This window comes from Harpia harpyja, chromosome 8, assembly GCF_026419915.1.
Source record: "Harpia harpyja isolate bHarHar1 chromosome 8, bHarHar1 primary haplotype, whole genome shotgun sequence".
In the NCBI taxonomy this organism is placed as follows: domain Eukaryota; kingdom Metazoa; phylum Chordata; class Aves; order Accipitriformes; family Accipitridae; genus Harpia; species Harpia harpyja.
In genome coordinates, this window is record NC_068947.1 from 9378589 (window position 1) to 9396602 (window position 18014).

General features: G+C 36.2%; 2 protein-coding genes across 4 annotated transcripts in view; one reads left to right on the top strand and one right to left on the bottom strand.

Moving 5' to 3' along the window:
- The window catches only part of RPL8 (ribosomal protein L8), a 161739-nt gene that overhangs the window by 47266 nt on the left and 96459 nt on the right, over positions 1-18014 (bottom strand). The gene's annotated exons all lie outside the window — the stretch shown is intronic.
- USP9X (ubiquitin specific peptidase 9 X-linked) overlaps positions 1-18014 on the top strand; it is a 105045-nt gene that overhangs the window by 6965 nt on the left and 80066 nt on the right. The window contains exon 1 of one of the 3 annotated variants that reach the window (XM_052794154.1): positions 17813-17895. The exons of the other annotated variants lie outside the window; for them this stretch is intronic. The gene's annotated coding sequence lies outside the window, so the exon portion shown is untranslated. Of the gene's footprint in view, positions 1-17812; positions 17896-18014 lie in introns of those variants that run through there. 3 annotated transcript variants of the gene reach the window in all.

Here is an 18014-nt window from a genome sequence, read left to right on the forward strand (position 1 = left end):
CTGAATCCTTTAGCTGTGAGGATTTTTTTTTTTTTTTTTTTTTTAAGTTGTGACATAAATTCTCTGGAGCTTGAAGGTGAAAAATCCAGTGACTTGTTCTACAGTTTCAGGCTCCAGTTTTTCACAGCCCTCCATGTGTCTTGACCTCGTCTTTCAGACAGTGCTTTATTAATCGCAGTGGGACCTTAAAATCCCAGGTGCTTTTCCTGACTGCTTATAGTTGTGTGTGTGTATACGCGCACATGTGCGTGCACACACACGTGCAATGGGACATTTTTTTAAGATGATATACTGACTATCTTCCTTAGTAAGATAGTCGGTGAGGTAGTAATGTCAGATTTCTTAAGTGCTTTATAGCTCTCTTGCTGTGTCAGAGTTTCTTCATGATAGGTCTGGTAATTAGACAGGAAGATAACCTCCAGATAGCCTGAAAATTCTTACTGTTCTTATTCTTCTAGCAGTTTAGCCAGATTGCTGTGGTTGACAGTTTGTAACGTGTCTAGTGAAGATGTAACTTGAAACATGAATTCCCCTTATGGCGTTTGAGAAGCTATTAATTCCTTTCCCTTTCCTTCCATGCTTAAGGATTGGGAAAACAGAATTTTTTTTCATAAAATGAAAAGCTTTGACGCAAAATGAAAAGCTTCATTTTCATCAGTGGCAATGGCTGCAGCAAGGTTAGCGTAGTGGTAGTGAAACCTTGCTGTAAGCTGATGTGTCTTCAGTCATGGAAAAAACCCCTATGTGATCAGTATCAGCCTCTGGTTAGCAGGTATATGACTGAAATTTTTCACTTACCTGCACCATCCTAAGATTTTTTGACCAGATGAAGGAGGGTTTGATAATGCATCCTGTCATGAATTTTCCTTTTTCTTCCTATCACTTTCCTGATAATGGAATGAATATTTAGAACCAGTAGCAACTCTGGATATGGTGCCTGGAGGCAGCTGGATGAAGATAGTGAATGACCAATATGTTAGTTTAGTTTTGTTGTTGGCAAGTAGTAGACAAAATGAGAGTTTGATTTGGTGATTCAAATGCACTGTGTTGATTGATACTTAGTTGGTACCTCAGAAGATCATCTTTTTCTAAAATTGAAATTGTACTCGATACTTGATGTGCTGTTTGTTTATATGCTTTGTATTTACTTTGGTGCGAGTATCACACAGGAAGATCGAGATGTTGTGGACGTTGTATCCATTATCTAGACCAGCAGCAAGTAACTAACAGTTGGGAGCAGAGAATCAAAATCTCCCCTGTGAGAGCTGTTTCACGCTTACAAGTATGTGCTTATGCTATACTACATCTAAAATACGGTTTGAGGGGTTTTCAGTGTTGATGAGCCACTGTGGTTCTTCATGGGTCTGAAAATATGATAAATAGTAGTAGTTCATACTTAAAATGAAGACTAACCCTTTAGTTCTACTTTCAATTATTCTAACAGCAAAATTTTGCTTTAAGTGTGAGTTTATCATTCTGTGTCATTTAACTTCTAAATGACAGTTGTCCACTAGAATTCTTTATTCCATGTCTCTCTAACATAATCAGCTTCTCTAGTGTATTTGATGAATTTAAGTTCTTTTTACAGAACTTCTGTGCCAGAAACGGGGGGGGGGGAAGGGGGGGGGCTTAACAACCATGTTGACGTTTAAACAGTTCAGCTGCAATGTTTTTTGCACCTATAGGAATTATGAAGACATTATTCTTGGGGTACATTTCTGTAGACCAGTACAGTAGGTATAAAAAACTTTGCTTCTTTCACAAGCTCTGGAAATGTTTGTTTTCTCTTAAGATACTTTCTCATGATTTTTAAGATGTTTTCTCTTAATAAGAAATAAGGGGTTTTTTTGTTTAATTTTTTGTAGTTTGCTCTTACTTGCCTGCTTGGTCTGGTGGTGTTAGTCTGCTTTAAAGAAACACTGTGGTGATACTTCATTGATCTGATAAAGCTAGCGTCTATGCATTTACCTTTTATCTTTTCCTTCCTGAATATCTTCTGTTTAATTCATTCTGTGTTTTCTTATGCCATTTTTCCTTGAAAATGTTACTTATGAATTCAGAGTGCCCAATTGTTTTAGTGGATATCTTCCTTTGGACTTTTTTCTTTTTTTTTTTCTCTCTCATACTTCTGGGTAGCTAATGCTTCTGAGTAACTAATGTTGTGTTTCACCAAAATTGGTGTGGTTAGGTGTATACTTTGGAGAGGCTTTCTTGCTGGGAAGAAAGTGTCATCTTTACAGATAACAACTTGTCACAGGGTGCTAATAGTCAGTTGTCTTTTTTTCTTTCCTTTGCTGAATTTGTAAATACGAGGTTGATGTTTGAGGTACCTTATTTTTCCTCAGATGCTTGATAAACGTAAGTGAAAAATTTGATCTCTTTCCCCCCCCTGCCCCAAGTTAAAACATAAATTGAATTTGGATAGGAATATTACTTTTTTCCCAGCTATAGTATGTATTATTTCATCAGGGCTTGGGGTTTGTAGTATTTCAGAGTGGATTTCTCAGCAGAACTAAAAGCTTGATTTTTAAAATGCTTCCAATATTCTTTTTTCAGTTGAATTATTAGATGGCTCAGTGAAGTTACTTAAAAGTTGTGTGTGGTGGAAAAACAAATGATGCAAAGAGCCTTGGAAAAAATGCACAAGTCGTGATCTATTTAAGCATTTTACCATTTAAGGGGGATATTTTCACTTGAGCCATGGGTAATTTAAGAAGATTCCTCTAAGCTTACATAAAAGTGGAAAATGGGGAAATACGAGAATGAAACTTGTTGTTAAACTGGTGTCCGTCCCCCCCCCCGCCTCCTTGATTATGAGCTCTTCCTCCCATTGACTCATTCAGTCTGGAAGGTGGATTGAATTGGATTGTCATTCAGTGTTTCATCTTTGGAATTCATTCTGTAAATTCATGTGTTACATCAGTCTAAATCCCATACGGAGTAGAATTATTACTCTGTTAATAAACTTCATAGGTGTTTTTTACTCTCAGCCTGTACATTTCCCAAACATTAATGTATTATTTCTCACATCAGTCTGTACATAAAAAGGCTTGTGTTGTCTTTTGTTTTATTGATGAAGAATTGAGGCACAGAGGCTGTAAACTTCAAAAGTACCTCCTGTCATAACTTTTCAACAGGTTTTTTTTTTTTTAGATGTTCAGGTGTTACAGACACAGCTTATGCTGGCTTAATTAATTTGCTGTTGTGCTCCCTCGCTCTTCCTCAGTTTTGCCTTTATCTCAGTACCCAGAAAAATCAGAGGAAGATGAAGAGGTTAATCTGAAAAATCTGTGATTTCTCCAGCAACGTATATGAACAAGACACAGACAGAATTAACTTCTCGGGGTTCTATATAGCTGCTTTATAACCCAGAGATTTCCCTTTGACTTGTGCAGTTCTATTTATTTTCTTGTAAAACATCATTTAACTTCTGCAACAAAAAAAGTATGGACAATTTTTCTTCCTGGTGCCTCAGTTGATTACTGTTTACCCAGGGGACTTAGTTTGATGGAAATGAAATTACACTGGAAACCAGATCACTCTGAAAATCCCAAATTATGTAGGAGAAAAATGACAAATTGAGCCTTTGACAATTTTAGAGAGCATGTTCTGTCTGCCTATGTCTCACACACAGACACAAAATTTTGTTATATGAAAATGTCTTTTGCTAAAAAGTAGCAAGATGTTAACTGTCACAGTGGATACAGCTGTTGTACTTGCTACTCATACTCTGTCTTCTCTAATTCCAGTTTTTTGACCTGAATTTCCAGATAATAATTTGAATCATGCAGTCTTGTTTACAGTTTCATAACTCTGGCCTTTCTTTTTTTTGTCGGCAGGAGTAAAATTTTTGCCACCTTCTGTGTTCTACATCATCTGCATTACCTGCTGTAGCTTTGTCACTGATTTATGTACTTGTGGTCAGATTGTTCAAAGTGTTACTGCTAAATTAATTTTCCTGACTTACTGTGATCTGTAAAGTATTCCACTGGCTTTATCATAATTTCCAGGGCAAAGATAGTTTTTTGCCTTCACCTGCTTAGACTTCTCACACTTAGCCTTATTAGCTCCGGCTACTTACTCTTTCTTTCATGACTGAACTTGTGCTGTTCGTGAACTGACATTCCTGGCATTTAGCATAGACTAAGCAGCTTTCTCTGTGTGCATTTTCCTGTGATATCTATTATGCTTGAGAAGAATTTTGATCTTTATGACACTTTTGTGCTGTCAAGACTCATCTCGGCTCTAATGTATGTGAACCTTGGCTGCTATCATAGCTAAATATGTGCTAACTATAATTATCCATATTCTGTTTCCTTCCTTTTTCCTCCTTTTTCAGGGTACATTTCATAATAGATTTGCCCTGATGCTGAAAGAGTTGGTTCTATCCATGGTTATGTACTCTTCCTGTTTCTTGTGCCATTGTTAGTGTTCATATGGCATGTGATGCAGCTGAAATCGAAAATTATTTTCATTCCTTTCCCCCAGTTACCTTTCAGCCAGATTGGCTTCTTGATCTGGCTGACTATGTGGTGACGCAAGGGCTAGTACTGGTGGTGAGAGGGTGGTTAGGATGAAAGCGAGCAAGATCACCCTCCTTCTCTTCTGACAGTGGAGACTTACCTGGTTTCAAACAGACAGTGAAGCTGTAGCTTCAGCTAAGGCTTGTCCACATGCAGAAATACAGTGAAACTTCTGTTCTAAAATTTACCAGGATATAATATTCTCAGTGGGGAATAAAATTGCTGTGTCTCACTGAGATTCCAACAACGGAAGCAGAAAAGATCCACGTACACACTGTGGTGGCAAAACAACCTTATGAGAGTTCCGTTGCTGTCACTTTTTGCTAGTTTAAGCACTGTCCTTAAAAAGAACAGTTACAACATCCCTCTTGTCTCTCTTGGCGTGTTGGTGGATTCAGCTGAAAACTGGTATCTTTATAGTCTATTTCGTGTACCGATGGGAGGTGCTCTCTAACAAGGGGGTTTATGGGATTCAGCAGTTAACCATTTTCACTGCAGGGAGATTAGTAGTAATGTGTGTTTTGGATTGGGTTTTTTTGTGTGATGGGTTGTTTTTTTTGAATGACTTCCTGGTTTTCAGACAGAACTGCAAAAGAGTTTTTAAACCCATTCTCAGTCCTTAGGGTGTGGTAGTAATTGATCATTGTCTCCTGCATTTCTCAATAAAGAAGGTTATGACATGCTTTTTGATAGGTTTTTATACATCTAGGAATATTAAGTTTCTGGGACAGTGGAGTCACTTTTGGTTCTGTGGAGGAGTGGGTATAGCAGAAATAATTCTCCTGTTTCCAAACCTGCTTTGTTCTTAATATACTTTCCAGGGGCTTCCTTACTTATTTCTATCCAACTTCCTCTGCTGTTTACCTTTTTGCATTTATATCAAACTACAGCCTTCGTCGTGTTGGCAGAAGGAGCATTAAGACAGAAGACAAAACTGCTGTTCCTGTTGCCACTTCTTATTTCCCTGCAGAGAGGCCAGGATTTTCAAGGGGAGTTGTTATACAAGTTCTTTGGAGCAGATAGATCTTTTTCAGTGATTTCTTGAGCATTCAGTCTGCTTAGGCAGATGGCTTGTATGAGTTTAGTTGGAATGGAGCACGTTTAAGGCAGACAGTCTTAAAAAAAATTAGCTATCAGCTTATAACACCTCTAGTGAGCTTGTGCAAGCTTGATTTTTCAGAGCAAGTATCTTCTGACTGAAATGGTTGTAAGGCAACAGGAAATGGCAAAATGTTTACTTGCAGTTAGGTAGCATTGAACTGTACAAAGATCGCCAGGCTGAGTTAGGCAGTTGCTACATTGAAAACTAGTTGGAAGTTTGGCTAAGTTTGTTAAGAGGTTATGAAGAAGCTTATTGAAACGTGAATTTTGATGCTGATGTCACTTTCTTCTGTATTTGAGACATTTAAAATTATGCTTGATGGTGATGATGGTAGTGTTTGAGTTCCTGTGCTTAGTTTGTGCTTTTTGATTGAACGTTATGTGAAAAGTAGAGTTTAAAAAAAAGAGAAGGGAAATTAAAGCTAGTACAGTAACGGGAATACTTAGATTATTTAAATTTAAAGCATTTCAAAATACCTAGGTATTTCATAAAGTTAATTTTGTCATGATTCAAGAAAGTAAAATGCTTTCAACTTAATATGTGGTTTAGATGCTGTACCATGCTTTAATTATTTGCAGTTAACTAAGCAGTAAGTTGTGTTAATTTTATACTTTGAGGGAAAATTTCTATAATGTGTTGATAATGTCACAGGATATTAGGAGTATAGACTAATAATAATAATTAGTTAATTAAATAATAATTTTCTTTAATGTGTAACACAGTTTAGAGAAGCCCTTAAATTCTCCATAGAAAACATGAAGGGAGTCAGAAGGGGCTAGCCTGATTTTTGCAGGCTAACTTTAAACTTCACTTTTCTAACAGAAGCTTTATAGTATAATTTTGGTAGTGGCATTGGGTACTGCACGCTATGGTGATATGTCAGGTGCGATGTATAAGCATGATTTAACAAAGAATAGCGTGCAAGTAAAATGTAGAAATAACATTGTAGTAATATCCATAATTCATTGGCTGAGTGGCTTTAGACAATATTTCAAATATTTATAGTGCTGAGTTTTGCAAAGCCTTAAGTGCAGTGTACTATAAATAATTTCATGTTTTAAAGCCACAAGTGGAGTGAACCTGGAAGATGCTGTTATGCTTCCCTTCAAATATTTGAGAAAGAATGAAGGTAGCAAAAGCCATTCAGCACCTACCGGTAGCCTGGTAGAATGTATGAACCTCATCAGAAATAACAGAAGCCATGATGTATTTATGTATCTCGGGGGAACCAAGGCTAGGGATGCCACTGAACATGAGAAATGATGATTTGGACATTTGTACAGTTCGGTGGGATCTTCTAAGGATGGAGCATTGAAGTGTTACTTCCTTTTCTGTTCTGTTCCCGAGGAGGAATTGAAGTTGTGATTAGTATTAAATTGCTCCAGTATAGCAGATCAAAGGGAGCGTTTTGATTTAAACCTTTTTCATTAAGCTTTTAGATTTTTGTCTGCAGTTAATGTTATCTGTAATCCTTAGGCAGTTGGACTTAGATGATCATTGTAGGTCCTTCCTAGCTGAAAAATAATTCTGTTCTTAAATATTCTATTCTATTTATTGAAGGAGGAGGCGGATACTTCATAGTTTTTAGCTTCATCAATCCTGCCTACAAAATTGTGCTAAAAATTTCTGAGATTTCTTTGTGAGCCCTGCAGCAAAAGAACACAACTTCCAGGGAAGTTTCAAAGGTCAGCAGAGCTAGGGGATAAAGGTTCTTAACAATTTTTAAGGGTTTGAGTCCAACTCTCCAAAAGAAGTGAGATATTTTGTGGACACGTCTTGGAATTTACAAAACTCATGTTCTTCTCCAGTTAACCTTAGGACCCAATTTAGAGATAAATTATAGAATCTAGTGCAACCTAAAATAACAATAAAAGCTTCCGGCATAAGTTGCAGAACTAAAGTTCTGGGTATGTATCAATGGTTTCACTGCCACCCTCACAATATCAGATACAAACCCCAAAGCTTTTACGAAGTTAAAAGTCCAAGGATTTGATTGTGAAAGAAGAAAGGAATATCCGTTCCTAAAGGTGGAATTGAAGGAGCTTCTAAATTGGCGAAGAAACTGGAGTTTGCAGTTTGGAGGAAAAACATTTGTGTAGGTGCAACAACATTTGTTTATTTTTGTCAATCTGAATGTGAATATTGCAGACTTCTTACAGCAAACCTGAACAAAATGGAAAAAAAAATTCTTTGCTGTGAAATGATGCAGTGTCCAAACACAAACAAAATCAAGTAGGTTTAAGCTGCTGCAAAGTGTAGTATTGATGATATTCATCAAAACAAAAGGGAGACTCGCAGCTTCTTACAAGTAAATTTTTGGCCTTGTTTTAATTTACTACTTTAAAAATGGGTACTGCTCAACACAGAAACATAAATGTGATAGACCATTTTCTTATATTAGCGGAGTTAGGTAAGAGGTTATATGTTAACAAAATCAGATTTGATTTGTTTGTTTTAACTTTACCACGTAGAAGCTAGTACGCTTCTTGGGTTGTATGAATTGACTTTCTTGCTGAGCTCTTTGGTTAAAAAATGATGTTTACTGCTCTTTCTCTGGCATGACTGAACTCCTTTTAAGAGCTTTTTGCTGAAGTGCTTTTTTGGCTTTGTTTTTTAATGCTGAAGACTTACTGATATTCTTTCATCTGCATAGCTGGTAGTAATTTTTTTACACCCTACTATTACTGATTTTGTTTCAAACTTATTAAACCTAGATCCTCCTCCCCATTTAGTTTTGTATTTTATCTATATTTTATATCTGCTGTCTGCTTTAATTTCCAACACAAAACCATAATAATGTCACAGTACTTAGTTCCTCCTATGTTGGAAGATAAAATTCCTAACCCCTTTCAGTGGGAGAATTGCAATGGATGGAAATACTACTTCATTGTTATCCAGTGTGCTGGGAATGCATTCAGCATCCTCCCTTCTCGCTTGATATGAAGAATAGTGTTACTGAATATATTACTCTTTTTCATTTATGCTTTAAAAGTTATGTTTAAAGATGGTTTCTGTGCACGGACATTATTTTTAATTGAAAGTATGGCTATATATAGTTGGTAGTGGTATCAGCTGGTTGTCTTAGCTCTGTGTACTATTTCAAACAGCCAAGAAATGTTTTCTTGCATGACTAGCCAAAGATCTGCAAAACACACATTTTGGATGTATTGGTTCTGTTCTTAAAGTCTACAGTTTAAAAGCTCTTAGCATGAAATAATATCTTACTATATTTATAACTTCAGGCTTCACAACTGAAAAAGAAATACTACGTTGTGTAGTAAATAGTGTACCTCTTCTCAAAAGTTGTAGGGAAAAGGCAGGTCCTCACTGCTTTTTCTAATTTTATTTATGTGCTTGATTGGCAATTACTGCTTTTTGAAAAGAAAATGTCAGTTACAAATACAGTACTTGCCTGCTGGCTTCTCAGTTCTTTTCTCCTTTGGTAGGCCCAAAAGTTGAAGAGAGTAGTAATAGCAGTCTTAAAAGGACACCTTTATTCTCTTACTGCAAGGGAATAAGATAAATAGCAGTTGGAAACCCCAGAACAACTAGGCTGCCGTGTAAGTGGATGGATGGTCTCTGGTGTTCTGTCCTGTGGCCAGTCTTGTAATGGGTTCAGATACTTGGTTCAGCATGTTGCACTCTCATCTTGCTAGGGCAGCTAATTGGTGTGGAGGGTATCTTTATTGCTACTTAGTTTTTCTTCTAGATGTAAAAGGCTGTAATTCACAAGTTTCTTATCAGTTCTGCAACCAAAATTACATGCTTCTGTTAAAAAGACAACAGTCCTGAGATTTATTCTTGCTGCAAACATGCAATTGTGGTGTTCACGTGCAGTTGCTTTTCTAGAATAACCATGCTTCTAGTCATGTTTCCCAATATATATGAAGTTTTCTGTATGTCCTTTTTTCTAGGTGAATGACCTGACAGTTGGCTATGTTAATGCACATTTTATTGTGCCAAGCTCATCAGATGATCCAGATTACTCTGTGACATGTTCTCATTGTTTATCACTCCATTAGTTTGTGTGCCATGTGCAAAATTTATTAGTAATTTTATAGTTTTTTCTATGTTATTGGTAATATTGAATAGTATGAGATTGAGAATTGATATGTGAAGCATTTGGCTAGGAATGTTGTCCCTGTTTGTTAAAATCATGTTAATAATTCCGGTTTCAATCAATGGAGTTTGTTGTTGTTTTTTTTAAACGTGTTTTGTTTACTGTAAATTTAGTCAAACAAGCATCTAAAGACGCAGTACAGAAATTGAAATAGTCTCTAACATCTTTCACTTTTATGACGAAGAAAAGTATTAAATGTTTGATCTTATTTATTAGACTGTAGGAAGTTGCATTAGTGGCTATGAGTTTCACTAAACGGGTTTATGTCCAGAGATGGTAGTTTGATTTCTTCTCTCCATTCCTCCTGCTCCTCCCCCCCTTCCTTTCTGTGCTATTTTGGACTATATCCTGTTTTTCAAGATCTAGTAGAAGTTACGTCTGTAGATTTCTCTGGATTCGTGATCATAGCATAAAACTCTTTGAGTGCAGCTTATCTGGGTCTTCTGATTTTAAAATATTTAGTATAAGTTGTTGTAATGTATTACATTATAAATATTGGAAACTGAATTTTTTGTTATGACATTGATGCATCTTTTGTGTTTAGATTCAGAGCAGAAATATTACTTATTATCATGGCAGAAGAGGCTGAGATGTTTAACATTTATTTAATGGTTTATATGGTGGTTGCTAGGATGTTTTCAATGTATTATGAATGATAATCATATGTGTGTACTAGGAAATACATACTGGCTAAAAATTAAGGATAATCGATTAGAATAAATTTGGAGACCATGTATTAAATGAATTACATGAAGAAAAAAAATTATTTTGGGATACATCATTCTGTTTTGTTAGTATATTGCAATATGTTAATCCAAAACTAAATTTTGTTACACGTGCAAGAGAAGTGAGGTGTTGTTTTCTACCTGCATTAGTATACAAACCTATATGTTCTCCTGAAACAGCTTTAAAGACTTGTTCCACTAGGAAACTGAACCTGTTGCTATCACTGTCCAGTTGATTTCTGAACCACTACTAGATACTGTTATAACTAATAAAAAGAAGAATTTCAATGCTAGTACAGAAATATAGTTTACAAGTCTGCTCTTATGAAGAATATTAATTGTCAAGAGTTGTAGGCTGTATAGTGTGCATCCTCATGCAGAGAAAACACGGAGATGAGTACTACTATGTAAACTTCGGTGTCTGGTCTGTCTCTTTCAGACTTTGTAATACATCCCATTTTGTACATTCCCAAAGCTTTTCATTTCCCTTTCATATCATGCTTCAGCAACTAGTAGGAAGCCACTGATACTTCAATGCTCAGAAATTTTTAAATTTCCTCTATTCCCTAGTGCTTTGCTGTAAAAATTCATGTCTTGCTGAGAAAAGCCTTCATTACTTAAGTGAAATTAAGCCTATATTTTTTGCTACCCCTAATACTGAGAATGTATTTTGATTGTTTCCCATTGACTTTTGAGCATCCAGTAATAACACTTCGTAGCAAAAAGGCAGAGCAGTCAAGTTGAATATGAAGTAACATTAAAAGTAATTATCCCTTTTTAAAATGAAGATCAAATCTTTTAAAAAAGGTCTAATAGTGTAACACCTCACAATTATTAGCATTTGGATTAATGCTTTAAGGAACAAACAGGGTTCTTAAAGTGTTATGGACAGTGAACTTTGCTGTATAGCTTGGAGAGGTGTAACTATTACATACATTTTAGAATTGGATGAACAGCTTGAAGTATTTGATACGGCCATGACCAAACTACAGATTTAATAATCAGAAATAAGGAACCAAGAGCATTTAATCAGTCTTTGGTGCAAACTTTAGACGTATTATTTTCTTGAAATAGTGCTAAGTAGACATGTTTTAATAATAACTGCTCCATAGATGATAATCAACTGCAAATGTGTGTATTCCTTTTAATCTAAAGCATTATTTAAGTGTAAACATTAAAACATGATTTGTCCTTGCTTATAGTGTTCTACTGGGGCCTGTAAAGGACTGAGGTTGCAGTTGGACCTGCAGTATCAACTCAATCCTAATTGGCTATATTGCCAAGAACACATTTTTTGGGTTGCAGAAGGGCAGCCTCCTGCATAAATAAACTGTAGCATAATTGGAAAAAAGCATACCATTGTGTTGCTTGGCAGCATGAGATTGAATCTGACTCTGTCTGAAACAAACGTACATACTGAAGTTCTTAGATCTGATTTTTTTTTTATTTTAGTTTTGAGGTTGGTTCCTTGTTTGAATTTTTTTTTTCCAAAAGATTAAATAATCCGTGTGGTTTTGCTGTATTAAAAAAAAAAAAAAATTGTTCTTTGTATCATTAAGCCTTCTATGTCTAGTTGTTTCGTTTGGGGTTGTTTGGGGTTTTTTTTAAGTGATGGGACAGATACTGAATTCTCTATCCCTGTTGTTGAATTACGCCACATATATGAGTATTTTAGTTCTCTTAACACAGGGTGTAAATACGGCATTTTCATTTCTTTGAGGTTGTTGACCTTCATTTTCCCCAAATCTCATTCACATTAAGGCTTCAATCTTTGAATTTCCTCAGAACTTTAAGTTTTCAACCAGACCTCTGCATAAGTTCCCCAGTGCTCTAAAATATGGGCAGAAGATAATAGGATCAGGCTGTAATACCTGTAAGTCTGTAATACAGATAATATTCATATTTGTTGCTCAAGGAGGAGGAAACATCATTACTTAAAACTAGCATTTTCTGCAGCATTCCTTTGCGGTCTCTTCAGCATAGAATGCTGCGTAGCTGGTACTTGAAGATCTGAATGCATTTAGATGTCGTCTTTGAGACATATTTATGGGGTTGAGAGTTGTGGTCCTTCTGCTTTGCCCTTGACCTGACAATAAGCGGTGATGCTTTCTTTTGGAAGTTGACTTCCTGTGCTTTTACTGCTTGCTTAGATTCATGTGAATGGTAGGTGTAGGAGCATCTTGTACAAAGTGAAGTTGCGTACCATGAAGTAGATGTAGCTTAGCTACACTTAGTCTCAACACTAAACTTTGAAGTTAAAAAAAAAAAAAAAAAAAAATCCTGGAAGAGCCGAAGTACGTTTCAGGACATCCCTCTTTATTTTGTCACATGATATTGTGGGCGAATAGAATTGTACCTTTGCATGGATGTTCCAAAGTTCCAGAAACTTATGCTGTCAAATGTCTTAATTTCAGGTGTATGATGTGGAAAGAGGAATGAAAAAGGTTACTTGAAGTAACCTATTTTTCAATGAGAATAGTTTTGGTTCATAAGAATTATAGTTACTCAAAATCTGTCTTTTACTGTATCACTTAGAAATTTATTGCTTTGAAATCATGTGCTGGAGCCTGATGCAGCTGACGAAGTCCCATGTACACTCACTTCTTTACTAGGAGAAGGAATCTAAATTCATTGTAATATAAACTATTTGAAATAACCTTTTTTCTGATGGCTGCTTATCAGGTATTTTTTAAATATTGAAAGTTAGACACTTCTTGCTCTGCTGAATAGTAGCTTCATGACAAGTTTTTCATTAATCATTGAGTACATTTCAATTTCAGTGCATGTCAGTGTTAATGAGCAAATTTCTGGGACCACCATTTTTCTATTCTGATTATATAAATAATTTCCTCCTTCCTGAAAGACGTAAGGCACAGCGGAAAAAGAAAGTTACAAATGTGTAGGGGTGTGTATAGATTGTAACTACTGAATTAGGTCAGTGTTACAGTTTTGGGGGAGGTGTTCCTAGATGAGAAGGCGTTTTGATTGAAATAAAGGAATAGGGTAGAAGGTTAGATTCCTAAGTCTAGAATTTTTAGACTAGAATCATGTCATAACACTTGTGATGAGTCAGTACTTATTAGGATTTTAAGAAAGCAGTTCCCAGAATCCTATATGAAACAAATCTGATATTTTTCAACCTAAAATATGTATTGCTGCAGTTAAGCTTTTTTGCAGTACAGCACTTATGATGAAAAAGCACATCTTCTGTGAGATCCTGTTAAGATAGGAATGTCATTCCATAAATAATGCTGGAGAAAAAATAATTTTGTTTTTTCTTAGCATAGTTGTATGATTTTCAGAAAGCTCTGTTGTTACATGTTGAGTAGACTAGTATCCTGGTCTGTTCATGTATCCTGTACATTGTTACACACTGCAGAGTAGTTTTTGTGGCATATATTCGCATTTGTATATAACCAGAAAACTTTAAATAAAGGAAAAAGAGGTCTGTGTCCCTAGATAGGGCTTAGGTAATGCGCATGAATAATAAATTGTATTTTGAGGTCTGCTACTGTCATCTGTCACCTTGCATTTGCTTTTTTCTGAGACTTTATATTGTAAGTAGCTAATTTAGGAGAAAGGCTGTATGTATTGGGGTATTTCAGTTACTTTTGAGGAGATGACTTTGAGAAACTCAGATAAAGCAGTTCTAGAAGTCAACTGTATTAGAACATGATGTATGTTCCTTGATCATTATATGCTAAAATGCCATCCTTTGTATTTGCTGTTACATGTTACCCTGTAACAGAGTAATATGTACATACCTGCTTTTTATCTAGCACTTACCCAGGAACCTATGTCTGAAGCTTTTTTCCTGGCTTTTGGAAAGGTGCTTGATTTCTTTTCTTACCCAAACAAAATTAACCTCTTCTGCTGTACAGGCGTGAGGTTGCTGGAAGCTGAGGTGAGGCTCAGATGTGCAGCTGTACTGAATGCTTGAGCCTGGAAGCAGAGGCCCATCCCGGAGGGCAGTGCAGTGTCCGGTGTCCTCTGCGCAGTCGTCTGGTGCTCTGTTGGAATGCTACTTGCAGCGGGTGGTGTCTTCTAAATGGGGAGCATGCGGAGTCAAAAAAACTATAGTTGTCTTTTCTTGGTGTTACTAAAATTACAAGGAGTCAGGTGGAGCAAAAGCTGACCTTCACTTATAATTTAGTGGTGGATCCAGGGCGACATAAGGAGATGGCAAAAGCATGACGAATCAGAATTTGCTCAGTTGGCAATCAAAAGCAAATGCCAGTGGGATTTGACTCAGTCTTCATAGCCTCATACATCAGATTAACAATGGAGTAGTGAGTTTGTCATTTAATAGGTGTCTGTCTCCATCTTGTCACTGTATCAAAACATCCATTCAAAGCTTTGGGTGAAGGCGATAGTTTTGTTTTTTTTTAACGTGGCTTAATGTGCTGAATCCAAAATCAAATATAGTAGAAATGAGACCTATATAAAAATTAATATAGAGTATCCAGCTGGATACAGGCAGTTTGAATTGTTTCTGTTGGGCTGTTTGCTCAAAACCAAGGTGTTGCTGCATCAGTTTACATTTGTTTATAAATAATCAAATTAATTATAAATAGGTGTAAAGGCTATTCTTGAGCTGAGCCAAGCTGTACCTTGGTGAGTTTTAACTCTGAAAAATTCAAATTGAATAGTCTGAATTAAAGAAGTGATGGGAATTTTGAAATTTCATGGTTAATCAGTTTTAGAGAGATTAAAGAAGTAGCGTGTTCTTTGTGGGCATGCAGTTTGATGTTTCTTCTAAAACATAAATGGTTAAATCAGTGGCTGAAAACAGGACTGGTAAACTACTCCCTTCTAATACTGTTTAAAACGCATAAATTGGATGATGAATTGTGCTTACAAAAACATGTTTGTATACGCTGTAATTAGAAGGAAAATACCTGAACAAGGATATCCTTGCAATTTAGAGTATGCAGATACTACAAGAAGCAATCAGACCATTTATTGGAGATGGAGTGTTTCTACTTAGGTGCAGCATAACTTGCAGTTACTTTTGTATCTCTGAGGACATCACACAAATGGGGAGTTGGGGGGGGAGAAGCAATGAACTCACTTAAGAGGTTGGACTTATCTTATGCACATGTCCAAGCCAAGTGAACTTCTCTGGATGCCCTGAAATACACTTTTCTGGGAATGTAATTTAAGTAATATACATAGAGTATTGTGATCAGAGTCTTAAGCGAACAGTCACTGAATAAGAGGAAGAAAAAGATATGTTAGTCCTTTATGTAAATATTCTGTATTTACTAGTATCTACAAATTTCTGTATATTTCTGTTATGCAGATTTTGTTTTACTCTGAATTTACAAGATTTTGAATAAGTTGGTTATTTCATTAGTAGTTTTCTTGTATCTCCTAGTTAAATTATGTCACTGACCTTGAGCAGAAAGGAATTTACAAGCATGCTTTGCCCAGACCCTTCAGCTAAGCACAGAGGCAAAATCTGAGGGTAAATCCACACTACTGTAAGTAAGTCTAACAGGAGAGCTGCAGTTTTGTCCTGGCTGTCTGGCTGGCATTGGGACGAGTATGCTCTGGCCTTGCAGTACACTAGTTCAGGTAATTAAAGAAGCTGAAAAATAATCATGGTCTTTGTAACTTTGGGAGGTTTTCTTGCTGTTGTTTCCTTTAGTACTGTGAACTGGCTAACTTCATGATAGTTCAGCCAAAAGTATTAGAGTAAGAAAGAGATGAGATTGAAGCAGGTTGCAGTTGATGTAAGTTATTGTGGAGCCACAGCTGCCAGTGGTCACTTCTTTCTGCAGTTTACGCAAACCTAGACCAGGATTGCTGCTGAAAGGAGCCGTTTCACCCTTTTCCTGCTTCTTTGCTACCTCACTCCTTGTGCCAGCACAAGTTTTTGTGTGGCTGTATTGTGAACCAGACCTGTTATGGAAGAATGGTGGTGATTAAGGAAGGTTTATTGTGGTGATAGTTGGCTTAGGACTGTTGAAAAGTACAATGTAAGTTGGTGGAAGTTTGATTTCATTGGTTTATGCAAGTATCTAGAAGCCTCAATCAGGTAGTGTAGGGGAACTGACTGCACTGAACTGCAGTAGACTGCTCTGTGTGTGTGTATATATATATATATATATATGGCAGGAAACTTAGTCTTGCTAATACTTTCTACCTAGTGATCTTTCTAAACATCAATAGAAACCAAGTAAATACTCAGGAAGGCATTTTAAAAAGAGCACCAATTAAAATAAGTTCATTTTTAAAATTGCATTTAAAAAAATCAGTTTATTCCTAAAGAAAATTTGAGTTGGTAATGCCTCTGTTCTGAACTTAGCAGACTTACTAAGCCCTATGAATATGAATTCTGAAGAGCGGGGATGGATTACAATTGCTTGTATCCAAAGAACACAGTTCTGTTCAAAAGTGAACATTATTTTGGTGACAATATTGGAGAACTCTAAATTTGTTGGTGCTGTTAATATTGGATTCTGCACAGGGGACGAATAGTGTATTCAGTCAAAATTTTTATTGTATATATAATGGCTTGCAAATTTGCACGATTTAGGAAGGGATTTTAAAGTGTCTTGGAGAAACATAACAGCACTGAAAAATAATTTGAGAGGAGATGTCATAATAAAACACTTCGAAATATGCATAATGTTACAGCAGAAATTTTACTCTTAACTGGTTAACTTGAAGCTTTTGCTGGTTGAATCAGGAACTTAGCACTGCCAAATGAATCTTGCTGAAAGCTCATAGAATTCTTTCTACCACCCTCCTTGGCTTTTGAACTTCCTGAGTACTGTTGTTATTGGTTTATGTGGTGCTTGGAAGTCTGAGGTGCTCTAGAAAATTACTTTTTGTCTTCTGTGGTTATACAGTGCCCTGTGGTATAGAGTGGAATTGCTGTTACAACTTAATGCAACTTTTTATCTCTGTATTTAACACAATGAAGTTGAAATACGTAGTGATTATTGAACTGTTGGTATATCATGATTACAGGATCAACAAATAAATCTGATGTCAGAATATTCTTAATATAATCCACTAAAATAGTTGGTGGGGATGTGATGGGCTTTGTAGTGGGCCCGAAAGGCCAGTGGACTCAGGCTTTCATAGGCACGTGCTGGAAGAATGGAATACAGGTCAAATGCCCTAGGTAAATACTGATTTGCTAACAGAAGAAGTTTGGCTGCAGGGTCTCTATTAGTCTTAGCTGAGGTAGAATCAATCTCCCTCTCAGACATCTGCAGTTAGACGGTGTCAGGAGAAGAGTATTAGAAAAGATGACAAATTTGGCTGCTTATGCTCTTAACCAGGTCATTTCTACATAGATCTTGATCAGCACCTTGAATTCAAATTGAAAATCTACTATAACAATTCAAGCACAACAGAGTCAGAGTAAACAGCTGCATTTTGGATGCATGTCAGTTTCTCAGTGGTATAGAGGTAATTATCAGTGTAATTTTTACTTAGAACATTAAAATCGTGTTAAATACTTCAAATGTTACCTTCTTTTGATGTCAGTTGTACTCAATAAAATGAAACACTAAGTCTAAAATAAAAGA